Raw genomic sequence first — 21,394 nt, 5'->3', positions numbered from 1 at the left:
TTCTTATGCTCTCTCTCTTTCTCTCTCTCTCTCTCTCTCGAATAAACAAATAAATAAATACAATCTTTCAAAAAGTCTATTTTAAAAGACATAGATTATTACTAAACTGAAGAATTTTTTTGAAAACTGTTGATTGGAAGGAAAGACTTTAAGCATTTATACTGTCTTTCCAGTAGGAACTATAATTCAGTGTAAACGAATTAAAAGGGAAAGCTCTATCTTTACAAGATAATGGCATAAATTTAGAAAAATATCTATAACCAGAAAATTACCATTTCACAATCCTTAATGAAATTATTGTTTAGACAATGAGTATTAATTGGTGTTAAAACTATTAGGTGAATGACCTGGACATTGAAATTGAGCTGGGCATTTAAATGGTGATAAAATAATACTACATAGATTCTCCTTTGAAGAAAGGGGAGGGGCAATATGCAATGGAGGGGTGTCACCTTAATGCAGTGATCATTGGTGGGACATCAGATATTATATATCTCCAGTTGTGATGCAATATGAACCACAGGGTCTCATTTATAATTTTTTTTTTTTAGCCAGAAGTGTTTAATTTGAATCCAGACAAATCTTTAGATCTAACTTCCAGTTGATTTTTTTTCAGGAAATTCAGGGGATAGGTAATTAAATAATGCCACAAAGGAGCAATCAGATAAATCTAGAAGATGGGACATTGTGTGGGACAAGTGTACTAATTACTTCAACCAGTTGGTGTCATGAAAAAGTGGTGTTTAAAAGAGCCTCACTGGCTGAACAACTAGATGGAATGTGAGGTCCTGGGTTGGATCCAGTTCTAAAGAAACCAGCCATAAGACACTTTGAGAGCAAATTGGGGGTGATGATTTATGAACTGAAAATTAGAGGATACTAAGAAATTTCGATTATATTTGTGAAAATGTTATTTTGGCTGTATAGAAAAGTCTATTTATATTAAGATAGTATGCACAAAGATAGATTGACTGATAGACTAGATTAGAGAATCCAGAAACGAACTGAAGCATATGTGGAAACTTGATATAGATCATTAGGAAAAAGTGGTCTATATAATTAATAGTCCTGAAACGATTGATCAATCACACAGAAAGTGAAATTGGGTCTCAATGTTATATAATATCTAGAAGTCAATTACGGGTACATAAAAGACAAATGTGAAAGGTATAACTTTTAAACTTTAAAATAAAGTGTACAATAGTGTCTTTATGACTTTTGTATAGGGAACAATTTCTTAAACATAACTAAACAATGTGAACTATATATATAAAATAAATGATTAAGAACGTAAAAGAAACTGAAAAGACAAACCATATCCTGGGATTAGATATTGACAAGACATAAAATTGGCATGGTGTTAGTATCCAGAGTATGTAAATACTTTTTATAATTTAATAAGAAAAGATAAACTATCTTAAAAAATAGATGGTGACCATTTCAGAGGAGATAGGAATGGCAAGTAAACCTATGGAAAAGATACTAAAACTCATTAGATTATATTAATTTAATAGAATATTATGTAGATCATAATAATATGTTATTGATTACAATGAGATTTTATTTTACACCAGTTAGTTTGTTACAATCAAGTCTTGCAGCCCAAAATGTTGGTAAGTATATGAAGGAATAAGAACTTTTAGATATGGCTGATGGGAGTATAAACTGATATACTTCCTTTGGAAAAAACTTTTAGATTCAAAGTTGAACATATGCATATCCTACAGCCCACCTATTCTGTCTAGCCTATGTTTTAGATAAACTCTTGCACAAGTATACTAGAATATATGAACAAAAATATTTATGTGGCATTGTTTGTAATAGCAAAAAAACTAAAATAAGCACTTGTTATTTGACAGGAGAATGGATTAAGAATTGTCATAATGACATAGGAAGAATACATGTAATACAGCTTCACATAATAATATGGGTGGATCTTGGAAACATGATGTTGAGTGAAGAAATCAAGTCATAGGAGACTACATACAGTATGATACCATTTTAAAATAATACTTTCAAAAAGGAAAAGCTAAAGAATACATGGTTTAGGGATTTGTATACATGTGGGTAAAACTTTTTTTTTTTTTAAACAAAGGAATGATAACATTCAGGATAGTGATTAATCTGAATGAGACAGAGAAATAGGATCAGTGAGGAACACAGATGCTACTGGTAATGTTCTCATTAAAATAAATGGTGAACTCATACATTGTATCATGTATCAAATATTTTATAGTAAAAATTAAGATAGATTATGAAATACTTCTAGTGAATGCTAGACTGCATTCTTTTTTATGATATTTATTCACTAATAAGGAAAAATAATGTTCTTACCTTTAAATTGCTTTTCTTTGATGTTGAAAGTAGTTTAATATCTAAATAGCTGATATGGCACTATTTTTAATAGGTCTTTCATTGGGGGAAAAAAAGGTGTTAGTTCTGTTTCTCCATCTGGATAGCCTAATGTGCATTTCCTCATTTATTTCCCCTAAGCATGGCCTCTGAGAGGCCATACCTGATTTAAATCTTTTATGGTCATCGTGGTATAGATTTTATTTCATTTCATATAGTATCTTAAAATTTATCATATAGTACCTTAGGATGAAATTTATGTAGGAGGTAATAGTGAAAGTACATTTTTTAGTCTTTTATTACTGTTTCATTAAGGATTTTTACACTTGACTTATATTTTAGAAATGTGTAGTTTTACAAATTATATGAATAAAATCCCAAGATATGAAGAAGTTTGGTTTTTTCCTTATATAATATACAGACCTAGCATTATTACAGAAATGTTCAGAACTGATCTAGGTGCTGTACAAAAACTGTGTACATTCTGTTGATCTAATACAATGCATAGCTCAGAGAAGCAGCCACCAAATTTTATATGGTACCCATTCTTTCATTTATAACTAGATGTGAATAATGCATTACCACAAAATATGAGGCAAAAGGATAGGTTAGATTTTATGGTGGTTCTCAATTTCTAATTGTATCAGGGTACTGCATAATATTAGACTCACACCATGGTAGTACAGAGAGATTTTTCTCATTCTTTTCTATGGTTGGATGGTTATCTATTAATTTTGTGGATGTAATGTAGTTCAGTTAACTTGTCATCTTTAAAGGACATTTGAGTTGTTTTCAGTTGTTTCATGTGACAAATAATCCTGCATTGGATAACCTTGTGTATATGCTATTTTGTGTTTCTTGAAGTGTATCTTCAGGGAAGATTGCTAAAAGTGGAATTGCTGGGTTAAAGAGTAAACACATTTGTAATTTTTTTTTATAATACCAACTTCCTTCTCAATAGAGATCACATCATTTTGCAATCCAACCACAAATGTTTGAGGGTGCCTGTTTCTCTACAGCCTGGATGATGGGGTATGCTGTCAAACTTTTGAACTTTTGTGAATTTGATAGGTAAAAAATGGTGTAGTGTAACCTACATTTTTCTTATGAGATAGGTAGAGCACATTTTAATTTTTTAAGGGTCATTAGCATTTATGTTTGTGTGAACTGTTATTTTCCTATTTTTCTCTTAGATTTTTGGTCATTTTCTTCTAGGCTCTTTTTGTTTATATCTGTATCTATATGCACACACATATATATGTATATATTTTTGCCATGCAAATTTATTTTGTATTTATAAAGTCAGACTTGTCAATCTTTTATTTTATGGATTCTAGATTTTGAGTCATGAGAAAGGCTTTCTCATTCCCAGGTTATAAAGGTATTCAACCATAATTTCTTCTAGTACTTATAGTTTCAATTTTCTTTTAGAGTACACTCTACCTCCAACATAGGGCTTGAACTCACAACCCCGAGATCAAGAGTTGCATGCTCAATGGACAGGTGCCTCTCAGGTTGTTTTTTTTTTTTTTTTTTAATTTGAGTATAGTTGACACACAATGTTACATTAGTTTCAGGTGTCCAAATCAGTGATTTGACAAGTTTATACATTATGCTATGTTCACCACAAGTATAGCCACCATCTGTCCTATTATATCATTATAACAGTTTCATTGACTGTATTCCTTTTGCTCTGCTTTTTATTCCCGTGACTTATGCATTCCATAACTGGAGGCCTTGTATCTCCCTCTCCCCTTCACCCATTTGCCTATCACCCCACCACTCTCCCTTCCAACAACCATCAGTTTGTTTGCTGTATTTATAGTTCTGATTCTGCTTTTTGTTTGTTTACTCATTTTTTAAATATTCCATTTATGAGTGAAATCATATGGTATTTGTCATTCTCAGTCTGACTTATTTCACTTGGCATCGTATCCTCTAGGTCCATCCATGTTGTCTCAAATGGCATTATCTCATCCTTTTTTATGGCTGTGTAATATTTTTATATTTAGACTTCTGAACCATTTGGAGTTTGTTTATTCTGTACTGATCCAATTTTATCTTCTTCCAAATGGTTATCCAATTGTCCCAGCATCATTTCTTAAAAAGTTCTTTCTCCCAATCATTTAAGATGTCACTTGAATGATAAACTAACGTACTGTTTCTATTTCTAGACTTTATGGTCTGTTCCATTGGTCCGTTTATATGTCAGTGAATTATAGAGGCTTTGTAGTGTTTTTAAGATCTGATAGGGCTAGCCACCCGCACTCCCATTACTCTTCTTTATATTTAAACTTTAGAATCAGCATATCTAGATCCAGTAACTTCTTGGTATTTAGTTTTTTTTTTTTTTTGAGATTGTGTTAAATTTTAGGAGAATTAATCATTTTAAGAGCATGATTTATCTTGCTGTTGTTCACATCTACTTTTATGTATTTAATAAGAGTTTTATAGCTTTCCACATGTAGGTTTGCACATTTCTTTTTCAGTTTAGGGATTTTCTGTTATTTTCTAATTGGTTATAATTTGTATAGAAAGCTATTGGTTTATTTAATTTTCTATTCTGTTACTTTATTGAATTATCTTATTGTTGTAGTTTTTTCATTGTTTTTCTTGTTTTTTCCAGTTATATCACCATGTCACCTGAAAATCATTTACCTCTTCCTTTCTAATTTTTATTTATTTATTTTTTATTTCGGTTGGCAAGAATTTCCAATACAACTTACATAGTAGCAAAGCTTTATTCGTGACTTTAGTTAGAACATATTTATCCTTTTTAAGTTTCCCCAAGACTCCTGTACCTCACTAGGCCTGGACATCCTTTTTTTTTTTTTTAAGGTAGGCTCCATGCCTAGCATGGGATCCAAAGCAGGACTTGAACTCATGACCCTGAGATCAATACCTAAGCTGAGATAAAAGAGTTGGATGCCTAACTGACTGAGCTACCCAGGCACCCCTACCAGGTGCCCCTCCCTGGACATCCTCTTTGCTTCAACCAGGTCTTCCTCACCCAACTTCTTAGTCTTCATTCCATTCATGCTTTCCTTTGGCAGCATTACTGAGGACCCTGTTTTCACCTCTGATTTGCAACTTTGTTAATGAAAAATTCCCTTGTGTTCCTTTTTAGTCCTCCATCAGGCAGTGGACAGCTTAAACCTAATTCCTATTGTTAGTTTTTTAGTAGAAGTGGACAAAGGAATGGTCCTACTAAGTATGAAAAATTCTCTCATGTTTTAAGACTGCTGTTAAGATATTACTCTGTCCTATCATGTAGTAGGATGATACACGTTTTCTGTGGACAATTATGATACAATTAACAAATCATGATTACTGTTTCTCATGGCTCTTGGCTAAGGTTTTCTCACTCTCTTCTCTTTTGTTCCAAGCTTTCTGCCTGCTGGCTATATGCCTTTAATCTCTGAAGTAGCCACTGTGTATCATTGGGGTGAACTTCCTTAGGATACAGAGGATTGAACAGGATGCAGAGTTATGGGACAAATCCTACGAAGTTTGAGGAAAAATGGGAAGATGACTCTTACTATTGGGAAACTCAAATAATTTAAGATCAAAATTTAATTTTCTCTTTTGAATGTTTAATCTCAAGCCTAAAGGGAATAGCATAACTTTTTTTAAAAAAATTCTTTATCAATTTTTCTGAAGAAAAGTTTTTTTTACCCTGAAATTTTATCACAATACACTATGGCCATATATATTTGACACAAATTACACTTTTGATACGTGCAAATAATATGAAATATCAATTCCAAACAACTTAAAGTCTATACCAAAGATGGAAAATAAGTTTCACCTCATGCCAGTTTTATTTTTTAAATTTTATTTATTTATTTATTTATTTATTTATTTAGAGAGAGCGGGGTGGAGGGAGGTACGGAGGGAGGCACAGAGGGAGAGAAAGAGAGAATCTCAAGCAGGCTCTGCCATGGGGTTTGATCTCAGGACCCTGAGATCATGACCTGAGCTGAAATCAAGAGTCGTACACTTAACTGAATGAGCCACCGAGGAGCCCCTCATGCCAATTTTAATTGACTGGCTGCTTAGAAGATCATGTTAAGAATGGGCGCCTGGGTGGCTCAGATGGTTAAGCATCTGCCTTCGGCTCAGGTCATGATCCCAGGGTCTTGGGATCGAGTCCCACATCGGGCTCCCTGCTCCTTGGGAGGCTGCTTCTCCCTCTGCCTCTCTCTCTCTTTCTCTGTCTTTCATGAATAAATAAATAAAATCTTAAAAAAAAAAAAGAATGGTTCTAAGTTTGCATCTGGCCTTCAAGGAAAGAATGTTGTGAAGTCGACCAAGGGCAGGGGTAGAGAAATAGTGGTATAAAGGCCTATTGGAAATATCTATATTTCAAAACCTTAGATATATGGGGTGAGTTCCAGTAAGTCATTCCTAAGGATGATAACATAGCTGATCTCTGTTATATGGGAAGGATGGCAAACTATTACTCAAAGTCTCACAAATTGACATTTATTATCTTGGGATCGAGCCCTTAGCTCAGCTGACTTAGAAACTTAATTTTGACATTAAATTCAATCCATATGTCATGGGTGACTCATAATAATGAAGCATATTTGTTATAAAGTCATATTTGTTATTTGTCATAAAGTATATTTGTTAATTTATGCTGAGAACTTTAACTGGAACAGGGAGTGAGAAACTCCAGTCAGCCTGGTTAGCTCAGGATACCTGTAGTTAGGTTACATGGGAAGCCAGTATTATTGATTTATAAAAATAAATATAATTGCCATTAGAACCAGAATATTCAAATTTATGTGACTGGCCCATCTTTTCCTTGTAGGCATATGTACCTGGGAAATAAAGCCATAGTACTGTTTTTTGAGCATTAATTAGGACAAAGAGAATTAGATTAATTTAATAATCTTTTCAGTGGGCTGTATTTTGGCCCAAACAAATTTTCCCATGTACAAGTGCTCGAACGAGTGCTGCCCAAGTGCAGCTTTCTGAGGCTTCTTTATCTATGTGTATTTGACGGGCCAGTTCCCCTTTTGATTGACATATTTAATAAAGCATCATTATATAATTAATCAAATGACATGCAAGTCTTTTCATTTGTCTTTTAAGGTGACTTTGCATCTCTACTGTTGTGTATTAAGCATTCAGAGTTTTACACTCACAGGAAGATCTTATTTCTCTAATTTTTTAGATTCTTGTGAGAAAGAAGCCTCAGGGGCTCATAAGTACTTAGACTACATCTCACTAAAGAATTGTATTTAAGTTTATTTTTAGTGAGTAACCTGAGAATTATTTAGTTATCTTAATTGTTTATATACAGATTCTACAGAATGAGGGAGGGGAGAGATGGATAAAGGTTATGAGTTGCGTGCAACACAAAGAAAGTTTTTAATGGATGTTAACATTCAGTAAAATCTTTCGGAAGTGCACTGCTTTTCGCACATTTTTTGCTGCATGCTCTAGCTTTAGCCCTCAGACCTCCCATGCAGACAGCACATATGTTCAATGAGGCTGTGCTGTTAAAGTTAGAATCTAATGATGGATGCTATTAGTCTGTGGTAATGGTCTTATGGAAGCTCAATTGGGCTCAGGATTTTATCCAAATAGTACTGCAATGCTTACTGAAAATGTTTTTGTTTCTTTTTCCTATTTTATTTGAGACCATGTTTTTAATATTTTTCTTCCCATAAACCTCCATATTTCTCAAATTCCATGGTATTCAACCCTGGGAAACGAAAGCTGACCCCATTACCACAATTTCATAGTAAATGCATACTATTAAGCTTTATAACAACACTTGGTTTTCTGTTGTATTTTCTAGTTGAGGAGTTCTAAACATTTCATAAATATAGCTTTCTGGTCTTTCATTTAATTGGAATTAGGGGTGAGGGGAAAAGGGAAAATGGCAGGTTTTAAATTTACTGAAGAGTCTTTAAGAGAATTTTAAATTTTAAATTTTAAATTTACTTAAGAGAATTTTAAATTTACTTAAGAGTCTTTAAGAGTCAGCTTGGTCTCTATATGGCTTATGGGGCAAATCATGAGTTGTAATTGGTTATGGTGACAACTTTTTCAAAAGGAAAGTATTTTTTTGTGTGTGAAATTATTTTCATTGGGGTGAATTCAGATATATGGCTTAGGGACTTATTACTTCTATAAGGAAACTGGAGAGACAGATAATTTTTATTTTGACTAGAAGAAGATCTTATGGTTATGTAGTAAGATAAAACAATATAAAACAAAACCAAAGAAGTGCCATTTTAAAAAGTAGCTATTTCTGAGTTTGGGGTGGGAGGTGACCAAAGGAATTCTGTTTTATTTAAGAAATTGTCTTGCACTTGGATCACATTTGTTATGCCATTGAAGACCTATCGTGATGTTTCAAGGAGGAGATAAGAAAAAAAGATCCCACCCTCATTCCCTGTGGTTTGAAGTTAGGGAAATCTTTTGGGGATGGTCAAGGAGTCTCTCTCTGACAGGGCAGTTTACAGAAGGAAATGGGACGTGTGGACAGAGTGAGACAGAAGTGGGGGCATGGGTAGATGGTGGAAGTGGTGATAGTAGTTCTGAGTCTTTGAGGCAGTGGATTCTGCAACTGATTCTAACTCTTTTGGTTGTATGTGTGAATCCAGAGCTGTGCCCTAGGAATGAAAATATTTGGCAGTAGGGCTTATTAAGAAATGACTCTCTGTCTGTGGAGTACAACTAGAGGAGCACCATTCTAACATTCAGAAAGGAGACTCAGACTCCATTTCTGTGTTTCACTCTTGTCCTGTAGGGAGAGCTTTTGAACTTCAGGAAAAAATTTCTGAATGTAGGCAGCATTTTGCTTTCTTGAAATCTGTGTTTCTAAGTTCAGAGACTTCTTACAGGTTTTCTTAATAACGGGATACTGAGTTGAACTTCTGTTGACTAGGACTCAAAGTTGGGGACAAGGAGGCATCAAGTAGCTACAATAGCATGAAATATAACAGCTAGACCCTGTATCTGTTGAGAATCCAGTGCCTTTTGAACAGGAAAATAGAGAATGGAGAATGTGCAATGGAGGAGGGGCTATGTGGACAGCTTGCACTCCCATGTTAGGCCTATCAAGGATGTGTTAGTTTTTGGAGTCAGCTGGGAAGGTAGCTGGGCCTCAGCCATCTTGACAGAAGCCACTCAAGACAACTTGCCTCCAGGCAAGTATATCCTGGCAGAAAGAAGATGTAACATGAAGGGACCTCCAGGGGTGCAAACTGAAGGGGCATTGGCAGAGGACAAGCTGGAGGCAGATTTTTTGTTTCATGGAACCACATTTGCTTAATGAAAGAGCCAACATTTGGATACCTGCCACACAGAACTCCTCAATACCCAGCTTTGGCCAAGAAAGGATAATGACAGGGATCAGATAAGAAGGAGCCACTTGTCTCATTCCAACTCTTCCCTCCTTGCCACAAGCCAGGAGAAGGGAGCTCTAAAACGAGGCTTGCTGGGGAGGAGGAGTGAAAGATCACGCTGTTTACTTTGTCACTCTAAGTCTTTAAGGCCCAGACGGCACTGCAGAAAGGATGAAATGAGCTCGACGTGGGAAGTCTCGTATCAGATTGGACTATTTTATACCTGAAAAGTGACCCAGAGAGTTCTGTACTTTTTCTGAAATGTTTGTAAGGGATGAGAAAGGGAGACTTGAGCTAGTACAGCTGAAGGTGGTGATTGGAGAAATAGAAAACCCTTTAATGTCTATATCCTATCTGGGTCACACTGTTCTCCATTCTGGAGCTGCCTAGCCCGATGTGCTCCGTGAAGGCCACTGTTCCATAAACGCAAAAACCCCTCTTGATTCAAGCCTGTGAGTTGATTGTCACCAGAACCTGTTCCGTCTTCACCTGTAGCACTGTGTGAGAGTGGATGAGGGAGGGAGTGAAAAGAATTGTAATCCAGCGGGCCCTGTTCAACTTGATTGGGAGTTTTCTTCCTTGACTACAATGGAATTGACATTGTAGAATAATTACTACCAGCAGTTCCAGGTGCTGCCCCATTACCCATGGTTGCTGTAGAGGCCCTTGCTTTAGATTCTGGCTTCAGTTGCCACTTGCCAAGGCCAGCTTTTACCGAGCAGTAATGCCCCTCTATCACAGCCAGTGTACGGATTTGGGATAGACCCCCTAGACTCTTTTCCTAAAATAACTTTAGCGGCGGGGGCGGGGGGGGGGGGCCCTCTGGGTATACAAAGAAGAAGAGCTTTTATAGCCTCAGGTCAAGGCTGTATTCTCAAATTCCTGATTACTGGTGTCTTAGGCAAACAAACATTGCACCCTGGGGGATGTTTTTTGCACTCCAAATTGTGATTAATGATATTATATATACCATGAGTTTTTCAGTTTTTCTATGTAATTTACATAGTCTTCATAATTATTAGTCTACTACACAAAATTCTTCAAGAATATGTGTCATTCTTTCCCTAATTTTAGATATTGAGGTATTTTTTTCCTATTAGAAATGTTGATGGGGCGCCTGGATGGCTCAGTCATTTAAGTGTCTGCCTTGGGCTTGGTCATGGTCCCAGGGTCCTGGGATCGAGCCCCGTGTCAGGGGAGTCTGCTTGTCCCTGCTCCTCTCCCCCTCTCGTACTCTCTCTCTCTCCAAATGAATAAATAAAATCTTAAAACCCCCCACAAATGTTGATGTAATTTTGATGTACCTATGATTTTCCTTTTGTGGATTTTTTTTATTTAAAAATTTTTTGTGGGTTATTCAGCAGAAGACTTTATTGGATGTGAACGTTTATACATTTTTAAGAATCTTGAAATATATCTGCAATACACATTCTTTTTTTATTTTTTTTAAACTATTTTTAAAGACTTTTTATTTATTTATTTGACACACAGAGAGAGTGAGAGAGAGAGCACAAGCAGGGGGAATGGCAGGCAGGCAGAGGGAGAGGGAGAAGCAGGCTCTCTGCTGAGCAAGGAGCCGGATGCGGGGCTCCATCCCAGGACCCTGGGAACATGACCCCGAGCCTAAGGCAGCCGCTTAACCAACTGAGCCACCCAGGCGCCCCTGCAGTATACATTCTTAAAAAAATATTGTATAATTGTCATTTGCCACCTCTAAATTTTCCACATCTTTGTCTGATTAATCTTATGGATACATTTTTTTCATATCATTTTCATTTATGTTTTCAAAAGTTTTAATGGTTCCCATTGTCTCTTAGTTTGTATGAACTAAAACTTATTGACTTCATGTTTTCCATTCCAGTCTGGTTCCAAAAATTCTTTTAATCCTAGTCAACTACCACTTTCTTATGTGAAATCATTACTCAGTCCAAATTGCTTTGCTCACTGTCTCCAAAATATACTGTTTCAACATCTTTGCTCACACCATTCTAGCTATATGAATGTCCTGTCTCCACTTTTAGGTCTAAGGAAATTCTATCCATATAGTAATGTATACTTTTAAAGAACATACTATTTTTATAAAGTTTTACTTGCCCACTCCTACCCTTACAAATTTACTTTTCTCAGCTCTGAACTTTTAAAGTACTCATTAACTTTTCTGACTTGTGTTATAAGTATGAAAGATTGCCTAGCATGAAATGCCCAAGATTGAACAAACAAAACAAGAACCAAACCAAATGAAACAAACAAACCCCCCAAAACTTAGTAGAAGCTAGAAAAACTGTTTTTTCAAAATGGAAGCAGTCTGCCTTGCAAGAAAAGATAGAGATTTGAGTAACTCTGAGTATAGATATTTTATTTTGAGGAAAAACATTTGAAGGGATCCTTTAATTGCAAAGAAACTCCAGCAACAACTTATATTTTTATCCTGTATGGTGACATGACCAGAAAAATATACAATAATATTGCTATCTTGAGATAACAAGACTCTTACATATGATGAGTGGTATGGCTGAAAATCTTGTTCTTTTAAACTCGGAGTATTTATCTGTTGAATTATTTAGAAAACACCTACATGGGGCAGAGCATTATGCTATTGTCTAAAATTTATGCATGTCTTAGAAATGAGGTCTATAACTCATGAACATTGGGGGATTTCCAACATTAACCTAGACTTATGTATGCAGGGTAACGGGAACTATGCCCTATCTCTTCCCTCACATGCTCAAACCTGAATGGAACCTCTCTGGCATTGGCTTTTCATACGGTATCAGCTCAGCTTGAAACAATGAAAGTAGCATATCTGATCACAAGCGGTTGATCCCCAGACATGTTTATTGATGGCACTATCAAGGAAAACAGCATACTGACATACAATACAAAGAAACTTGGCAGACTTTATAGTGGCAATTCAGTTTTGGCATTTATATTGGTAAAAACAGATTACAAGGCTTAGTGCAGCTCAAACCTTATTTAAGCTTGCAAAATGTCTGATTTGATCACTTGGCATTCCACTGAGAGCAACACCTCTATCTCTAGGAATTCCTCTTTATGCAGTTTCCACTGGTATAGTGCCTGCGCTTTGCTTTGAGTGCGTTATATAATCTAGTCTTTTTGTTTGTTTCTGATTGACCCCATTTAAAAGACTCTACAGTGATGCGCCCCCCCCCTCCCCGCCCAGTGCAGTTTTAAAATATTTAACTCAAGAGTGACACTTAGTGGCTAGAAATATTCATTACAGTGCTCTTCTGTAGGAATCTCCATTAACACGTCCCATGGTAATAAAGTAAATGATACCAAAATTTCATCTTCTTGGCAAAGTAATATATAGTATTGGAAGTGTTGTTGGTTTTGCAGCAGCTGTCATTCCATACCAATCCATTTAGTTAAAAAGCAAACAGGTGGCTCACACATATTGTTTGTACTACATAAATTTTAAAATTTTCTTTAGTCCTACTGAAATAAATGAGGCATTTTTGCTGTTGATTTCAATTTACCAGAATATATAACAACGCAGTGAAGATATTATTAATTAAGAGCACTGTTCACAGTGCTTGCCTTCTTCTAAGCGGATATGCATTGACCTGAAACGTGAACAAGTATCTTAAGCTAGACAAGTAATTTACACTTATACCTGCGAGAATGAGAAAAAAACAAACCAGACAAAAGATTACTGTGTCCTTAATTAACCCCCTTTGTTTTGGTACTATGGCACAGAAGAAGTTAAATTAGAGTGACTTTTTCCAATGTTTACTCCAAGATCAAGAGTTTATTCCTTTAAGGTCTAGGTTAAGTTTTCTCTCAATTTTATTGCATTTATGGATTTATTTTTGACCCTTAAGGAAGGTTTTGGGACAATAATTAGTGTTTTATTTTCCTGCAAAATGAAAGCATGCTATCTTGCCTGAGGTTAATGTGTTTTTAAGTCTCTTGAGGTGCTGTGGTTGGAAAGCAATTTAGAATATTGTCTTCTGCCAGCTTCATATACAACAGAGAGATGAGTGGAAAATATCTGATTAGTGGGTGTGACAAAATATGGCATGACAGTCGTGGAAAAAATGTAAACCATGTCGTTTAAGTTACATATTGGGTTTTTAAGTACCAAAACAAATACAATAAAAAATTCTTTTGACAGAATTGATTTAGGGAGTGGGAGTGGGGGGAGGTGATACAGTAGTCTTTTACAAGTGTAGTGAAAGTCTTTTAAAAGTAAATCTACTATATAAAAAGCTGACTTTACAAAACAGATAAATTACAATGTGATTATGAGGTTTATAGAAGCATTTACCAAAGCCTCAAAGTGAACTATGTAAGATCCAAAACAGTTGTTTTATTTTGATACTTCCTCAGTTGAGTAAATTGAGTAAACAATTAACTTAATTCTCCACTGTCTGGTTATTTTGAATGCTTACTCTCCCCACACCTCCCCACCACCTTCCTACGCTTTCTCCCTGCCCAGTAAGAGATGATCTCCCTCGACGATGGACTCTGAAAAACAAACTGAGGGTTCTAGAGGGGAGGAGGGTGGGGGGATGGGTTAGCCTGGTGATGGGTATTAAAGAGGGCACATTCTGCGTGGAGCACTGGGTGTTATGCACAAACAATGAATCATGGAACACTACATCAAAAACTAATGATGTAATGTGTGGTGATTAACATAACAATAAAAAAATTAAAAAAAAATCTGAAAAAAAAAGAGATGATCTCCCTCTTGTGCTCTCGGTATTATGGACATACTCTTAACTCTTAACATACTGTATTGTAATTACCTGTAATTATTTTCTCACAGATGGCAACTCCGTGAAGATTGGGATTGTGTCTCTTGTTCACTATCCCAAGCGTCTAGCATAGTTCCTGGCATGTAATAATTACTCAATAAATATTTAATATTTTTAGGTTCCCAGAATGCTGGAATGCAGCTAGAGGGAAGATACAGAGTAAAATTCCTTCCTGGTCTCTAGGGGTCGGGGGGACTCCTTATTTGTGGGACTCTCTTTTGTGCTTGTCCAGGAGGGATGATGAGCTTCTAGGCTATTGATGTTTTTCTTTGCTGCTCTTTGTCTTTGCTGATAGTTTCCAAGGATGGGTTTGGTGATCAGCCATCCTGTATAAAAGAGGCCATTCCATTCCAGAGAGTATGCAGTGGGAGTTCAGTTTCAGATGGTATACAGTTGATTCCTTAAATAAATCTCCATGTAGACCTATCAAGGAGACAGTCTTCCCCCTCAGGGATATGTAAATCAAAGTTGATGATGGAAAGAATATTGTACTGGTGAATGAGAACTCAGGCCTGGTTCCACTACAAACTGTATTTAAACTTGACCTGGTAATTTAATCTTCTTGGTCCTCAATTTCTTTTTTTTTTTTTAAGATTTTATTTACTTATTTGAGAGAGAGAGAGAGCACGAGAGAGGGGGAGGGTCAGAGGGAGAAGCAGACTCCCTGCTGAGCAGGGAGCCTGATTCAGGACTTGATCCTGGGATTCCAGGATCATGGGACTCCAGGGTTATGACCTGAGCCGAAGGCAGTCACTTAACCAATTGAGCCACCCAGGCGCCCGGTCCTCAATTTCTTCTTTACAAAATAAGAGAGTTGGATTGGGTGACCTCTAAGACTCCTTCTGACCTTATATACTAAGCTTGTGTAGCTCATCGGGACACAAAACAAAGATGTTGATTAATTTTAATTACCTAGAAGGTCAGGACAGGGCTGTCCACCAGATGAGCATAGGCCAATAGGAATTGCCTAGTCGCTCATTCATTCTTTGACTTAATACAGATGTTCAACATATGTATTTTGTTGATTAGTGAGATAATCAATTCTATTTCCTTCTTTTAGTTCTTTAAGCAAAAAAAAGTTTTTAAAAAAAACATAATTTTTATAACATTGTAGATTTACGTACAGCCCTAAGAAACAATACATAGAGATCCCGTGTACACATTACCAAAGGTAACATTTTGTAAAATTATAGTATAATATCACAATCAGGATATTAATATTGATATAGTCAAGAGACAGTACATTTCCATCACCAGAAGGATCCCTCATGTCGCCCTTTTATACCCATATCAGTTCCCTTCTGCCCCCACTCCTAAGCCCCAATAACCCTAACATATTCTCCATTTATAATTTTGCCATTTCAAGAATGTTATATACATTGAATCATACAGTATGTAACCTTTTAGGATTGACTTTTTTCACATTTTAGAATTCTCTGGAGACTTATCCAGGTTATTGCATGTATCAATAATTCATTCTTTTTTGTTGCTGGGTATTGCTCTTTGGTATGGATGTGCCACAGTTAGTTTAACCACTCACCCATGGGAGGGCATCTAGATTGTTTCCAGTTTTTTGCTATTATGAATAAACATTTGTGTTGTAAACATTTGTGTTCAGGTTTCTGTGTGATCACATCTTTGAGACAAATGCCCAGGAGTGGAATTGCTGTATTATATGGGGTTACATGTTTAGATTTTTCTTTTTTTTATGTAAGCTCCACACCAAGCATGGACCCCAATGCAGGGCTTGAACTCAAGACCTGAGCTGAGATCAAGAGTCAGAGGCATAACTGACTGAGCCATCCAGGTGCCCCCATGTTTAGATTTTTAAAGAAATTGCCAAATTGTTTTCCAGAGTGGTTATACCATTTTACATTCCTACCAGCAATATATGAGTGATCCAATTTCTCTGCATCCTTACCAGCATAAGGTTTTGTCACTTTTTAAAATTTTAGCCATTCTGAAAGGTGTGTAGTGACATTTCATTTTGCTTTTAATTTGCAATTCAGTAATGACTAATGATGTTTCATGTGCTGATTTGCCATCTCTGTATCCTCTTTGGTGAAATGTCTATTCATGACTTTTGCCTGTTTTCTTTCTTTTTTTAAAAGATTTTTTTATTTATTACAGAGAGGAGAAAGAGAGAGAGCACATAAGTGGGAGGGTCAGAGGGAGAGGAGAGAGAATCTTAAGCAGACTCCACGCTCGACTTGGTCTCATGACCCTGAGATCACGATCTGAGCTGAAACCAAGAGTTGGATGCTCAACCACCTGCACCACCCAGGTTGCCTATTTTCTAATTAATTTTTTAAAAACTGTTGAGTTTTAAGAGTCTTTTATATATTCTAGACACTAGTCCTTTGCTGTATATATGGTTTGCAAATATTTTATCCCATTCTATAGTTTGTCTTTTTTCCCTCTTAACAAGGTCTTTCACAGAGCAAAAATTTAAAATTTTGATGAAATCGTATTTATCAATTTTTCCTTTTGTAGATTGCGCTTCTGGTGTCAAGTCTTAGAACTCTTCACCTAGTCTTAGATCCTGAAGATTTTCTCCAATTTTTTCCTAAAAATTATACTGTTTTACATTTTATATTTGATTCTCATCAATTTTGTGTTAACTTTTTGTATAAGGTACGAGACTTTGGTTCAAGTTCTAATTACTGCCTGTGGATTTTCAATTGCTCCAATGCCATATGTTGAAAAGGATTTTTCCTCCATTGAATTGCTTTTGTACTTTTGTCAAAAATCAGTTGGGCATATCTGTATGGGTCTATTTCTGTGTTCTCTGTTCTACTGCATTTATCTGTGTGTCTGTTCCTCTACCAATACCACACAGTCTTGATTACTCTAGCTGTATATATGTCTAGACATCAAGTAGATTGATTCTTTCCACTTCATTCTTTTTCAAAATTATTTTAGCTATTCTAGTTTTTCATCTTTCCAAATGAATTTTAGAGTTATCTAGATCGATTTATCTATCAGTCTATCAATCTATCAGTTATCTATCATCTATCTATCTAATCTTTTTGGGATTTTGATAGGAATTGCATCAAAACTGCATACCAGTTTGGAGAGAATTAACACCTTTATTCTATTGTGCCTACCAACCAGTGAACATGGTACATCTCTCCATTTATTTATATTTCCTTTGATTTCTTTCATCAGCTTTGTATAGTTTTCAGCATGCAAATCATGAATGTTTTGTTAGAATAACATTTAAGTATTTCATTTTGAGTATTTATAAATGATATTGTATTTTAAATTTCAGTGTTTGTGTGTTCATTGCTACTGTATAGAAATATAATTGATTTTTGTATGTTAATCTTGTATTCTGTGACCTCGCTGAAGTCACTTTTTAGCTCTAGCAGGTTGTGTGTGTGTGTGTGTGTGTGTGTGTGTTTGTGTGTGTAGATTCTTTGTAATTCTCTATGTAGATAATCATGCTGTTTGCAAACAGGGCAATTTTATTTCTTCTTTTTCAATCTGTATGTCTTTTATTTCCCTTTCTTATTGCAAGGTATTTCAATATATATCTTATCACAATAATTGGTGTCATCATTTTAGCAGTTTGTGTGAAGTATAGAAACTTTACTTCCATTTGTATCCCTTTACTTTCCTCTGTTTATAATATAATTGTCATAAATACTTTCTCTACATACATTTAGTACCATATAGGACAATATTGTAATTTTTGCTTCTATTGTCTAAGTCAAATGTAAGTTAAGAAACTCAAGAAGGAAAGCCTATCATTCTTACTAATATTTTTGTTTACTGTGTTCTTTTTTCATTTCTGATGTTCCAAGGTTCCTTCTCTTATTATTCCTTTTTTATTTAGGGAACTTCCTCTAGCTATTCTTTTAGGATAGGTCTACTAGTATTAAATTCTCTCAGTTTCTCTTCATCTAAGACTGTCTTTATTTCTTTTTATTTCCTGAAGGATAAATTCATAGGATATAGGGTTCTTACATTTCTTTTATTTCAGGACTTGAAATATAGTGTACCACTTTTTTCTCTCTGCCTTCTAAAGACTCTGATGAGAAATTCACTGTCATTCAGATAGTTTCCCCCTATAGGTAAGATGTCATGGCTGCCTTCAAGACTTTTTCTTTGGTTTTAGTTTTCAGAATTTTAATTATAATTTCTCTTGGTGTAGATATCTTTGAGTTTATTTTGTTTGGGGTTCACTCAACTTTGTGAGTCTGTAGGTTTATGTCCTTTGCTAAATTTGGAAAGTTTTCAGTCATTATTTCTTTAAGTGCTTTTCATCTCTGCCCTGTTTCTCCTCTCTTTCTAGGATTCTAATAACACAAATGTTAGATCTTTTGTTATAGTCCCAGAGGTCCCTGAAGCATTATTCTTTTTCTTCTTCTTCTTCTTTTTTTTTCAGTCTTTTTAATCTGTATTTAGATTGGGTAATTTCTATTGTTTTTTCTTCCAGTTCACCTTTTCTTTCCTCTATCTCCTCCATTCTGCTGTTAAGCCCATCCACTAAGCCTTTTAAATTTTGATTATTGTATTTTTCAGTTCTAAAATTTCCATATCATTCTTCTTTATATCTTCTCTTTCTTTGCTGAGGCTTTCTAATTTTTCATTTGTTTCTGTCGTGTTTGTAATTGCTCATTGAAGCATTTTTATAATGGCTTTTACAAAAATCTCTGTCAGATAATTCTAGCTCTTTTGTCATCTCTTTTTGGCATCCATTGATTGTCTTTTTCATTCAGTTTGAGACCTTTCTGGTTGTTAGTGTAGTGAGTGGCATTTTATTGAAACTTGGACATTCTCATATTATATTATGAGACTTTGAGTTTTATTTAAACCTTCCCTTTTGGTTGACTTTCTCTGACACCACTCTGGCAGTGGAAGGAAGGGGAGTGGTGTCACCAAGTTAATATTAAGTGGAGTAAAAATATTAAGTAGGTTGTTGACACTTGAATGGGAGGGGCTCCTTATTACTGTTTGGTGGCAGTGGGGACTCTGGCTCCTTACATAGTCTCTACTGACTCTGCGGTAAGGGTGGCCTTATTACCACTGAGTGATAGTAAGAGTCCCATTCTGCATTAGGCCTCCTCTAACACTCCTCCTGTGGAGTGGGGAGGGTGCTTCATTACTGGGTTGGGGAGGAAGTCCTGGCTCCTTATGTGTTCTCCACTGACACTACAAGGAGGGGGAGATCACATTACTGGCCAGCAGGGATGGAGTCCCAGCTTCCTATTTGGACTTCTTTGACACTATTCTGGTTGAGTGTGAGGGTGGATGTCTAGGCTCCCCACTTGGCCTTTGCTGGTATGGATGGGAATGGAGCCACAGTTTTTCTTGTGGTGTTTGACTGGAGTTGAGCAGTTATTATGTAAAAGTTTTCTGTCTCACTAGGCTGACTTTTCCTTGGTCCTTTGGTTAAAGAGAGCAAGCTTTTGTTGGGGGCTATTTTTATGCCTGTTGGTGTTTCCTGGTTACTGGCTTCTTAAGCAATAAGTCTGGGATGTATGAGGCAAGAAAACCAAGGGAAGGGTGCCTGGGTGACTCAGTTCCTTAAGCATCTGACTCTTGATTTCAGTTCAGGTCATGATCTCATGGTAATGAGATCGAGCCCTGCATCGGGCTCTGTGCTCAACGGCTGGGGGGCGGGGTGGGAGGAAGGATGGCTGGTGTGTGTGTCTGCTTGGGGTTCTCTCTCTCCTCTCCCTCTGCCCCTCCCCAACTTGCTCGTTCACTCTCTCTCTAAATAAATAAGTCTTAAAAAAAGAAAAGAAAAAAGAAAACCCAAGGAACTCACCACCACCTTGTTCCTTGGGTTTTGATGTCCCTAGCCAGTCTGCCTTCCTCTCTCCACCTTTCAGAGTTTTGGATTTCTTTTATGTATAACATCCAGGATATTTACTTGTACCTAGTGGGGAGAATATGGAAAAATTCATCTATTCCATCTTCCTGGAATAATGTGTCTTTTACTGTCTTGAAATAGAAAAAATCTTTTACTTGCTGCTGAGGTTAGGAGTTGCTGTGAACAAGAAAGGGGTAGTTTTGGGCAAAGGAAGAAAATTCCATTTTAGTTAATTTATAGTGTTTTTGAGTGTTTGAGGAGAGAAAAGGAAAACAGATTCTGTCACTCCTAAAAAAGATCTATGAGTACTGATTGAATATGTGTTCATTCATTCATTTATTCATCATTCTGCAAACATTTATAAATCAGCACTGATGCGTAGTAGTGTGATTGGTGCTGGGAATACAAAGATAAGTAAGATTATTTTTGCCTATTAGGAGCTCAAAATCTAGTCTATTGATGTTTGACACCAAAGTAAGCAAATATATTATCTTATGGTAAGTGAACTGACTCTGGAGAGATGAGGAGAAGTTCTTTAGATGAACTGGAAGATGGTGATCTAGGCAGAAGAAATGGTTTGTTTAAAGGCTCAAAAGCACAAAATTTTGTGGGCCTAGGAGAATGGCAAGCATTAATGTGGGGAATAAAGGGTTCATATCAGTGCCTGGTGGGAGCCTAGGCTGAAAATATAGGTTGGGTCTGATTGTGGAGGGCTTTAATATGTTATGTAGGACTAAGGACATTTTATACTTTCTGCAGGCAAATGAAGGTAATCTTTTAAACTATTCAAGTGAGCATTTAAAAATTATTTTTGTTACGTTTTTAACTATGTCCATATGTGCCCTTTTATATCTTTTTATATGTGTGGATATAAGACTTGCTGTTTTGTCTTCATCTCTCTTTCCCCTTCTACCTTTCCCTCTATGATCATCTGTGGCTAGAAGTGGAGGGGGGGGGAAGAGAAATGTTCACTTAAATATCTAGAGTTACTAGATAGAAATGTGTAAATGTAACAGATGCACAAGAGCAGCTCAGGATGAAGCTATTGTTTCAAATCTGTTCTCCCAGATAGTTCC

This window comes from Eumetopias jubatus, unplaced genomic scaffold (assembly GCF_037043125.1).
Source record: "Eumetopias jubatus isolate StellerSeaLion01/CBP00866 unplaced genomic scaffold, mEumJub1_p1.0 scaffold_3, whole genome shotgun sequence".
Taxonomy (NCBI): Eukaryota; Metazoa; Chordata; class Mammalia; order Carnivora; family Otariidae; genus Eumetopias; species Eumetopias jubatus.
The sequence above is the reverse complement of the archived record's forward strand: the minus strand, read 5'-3'. Positions refer to the sequence as shown.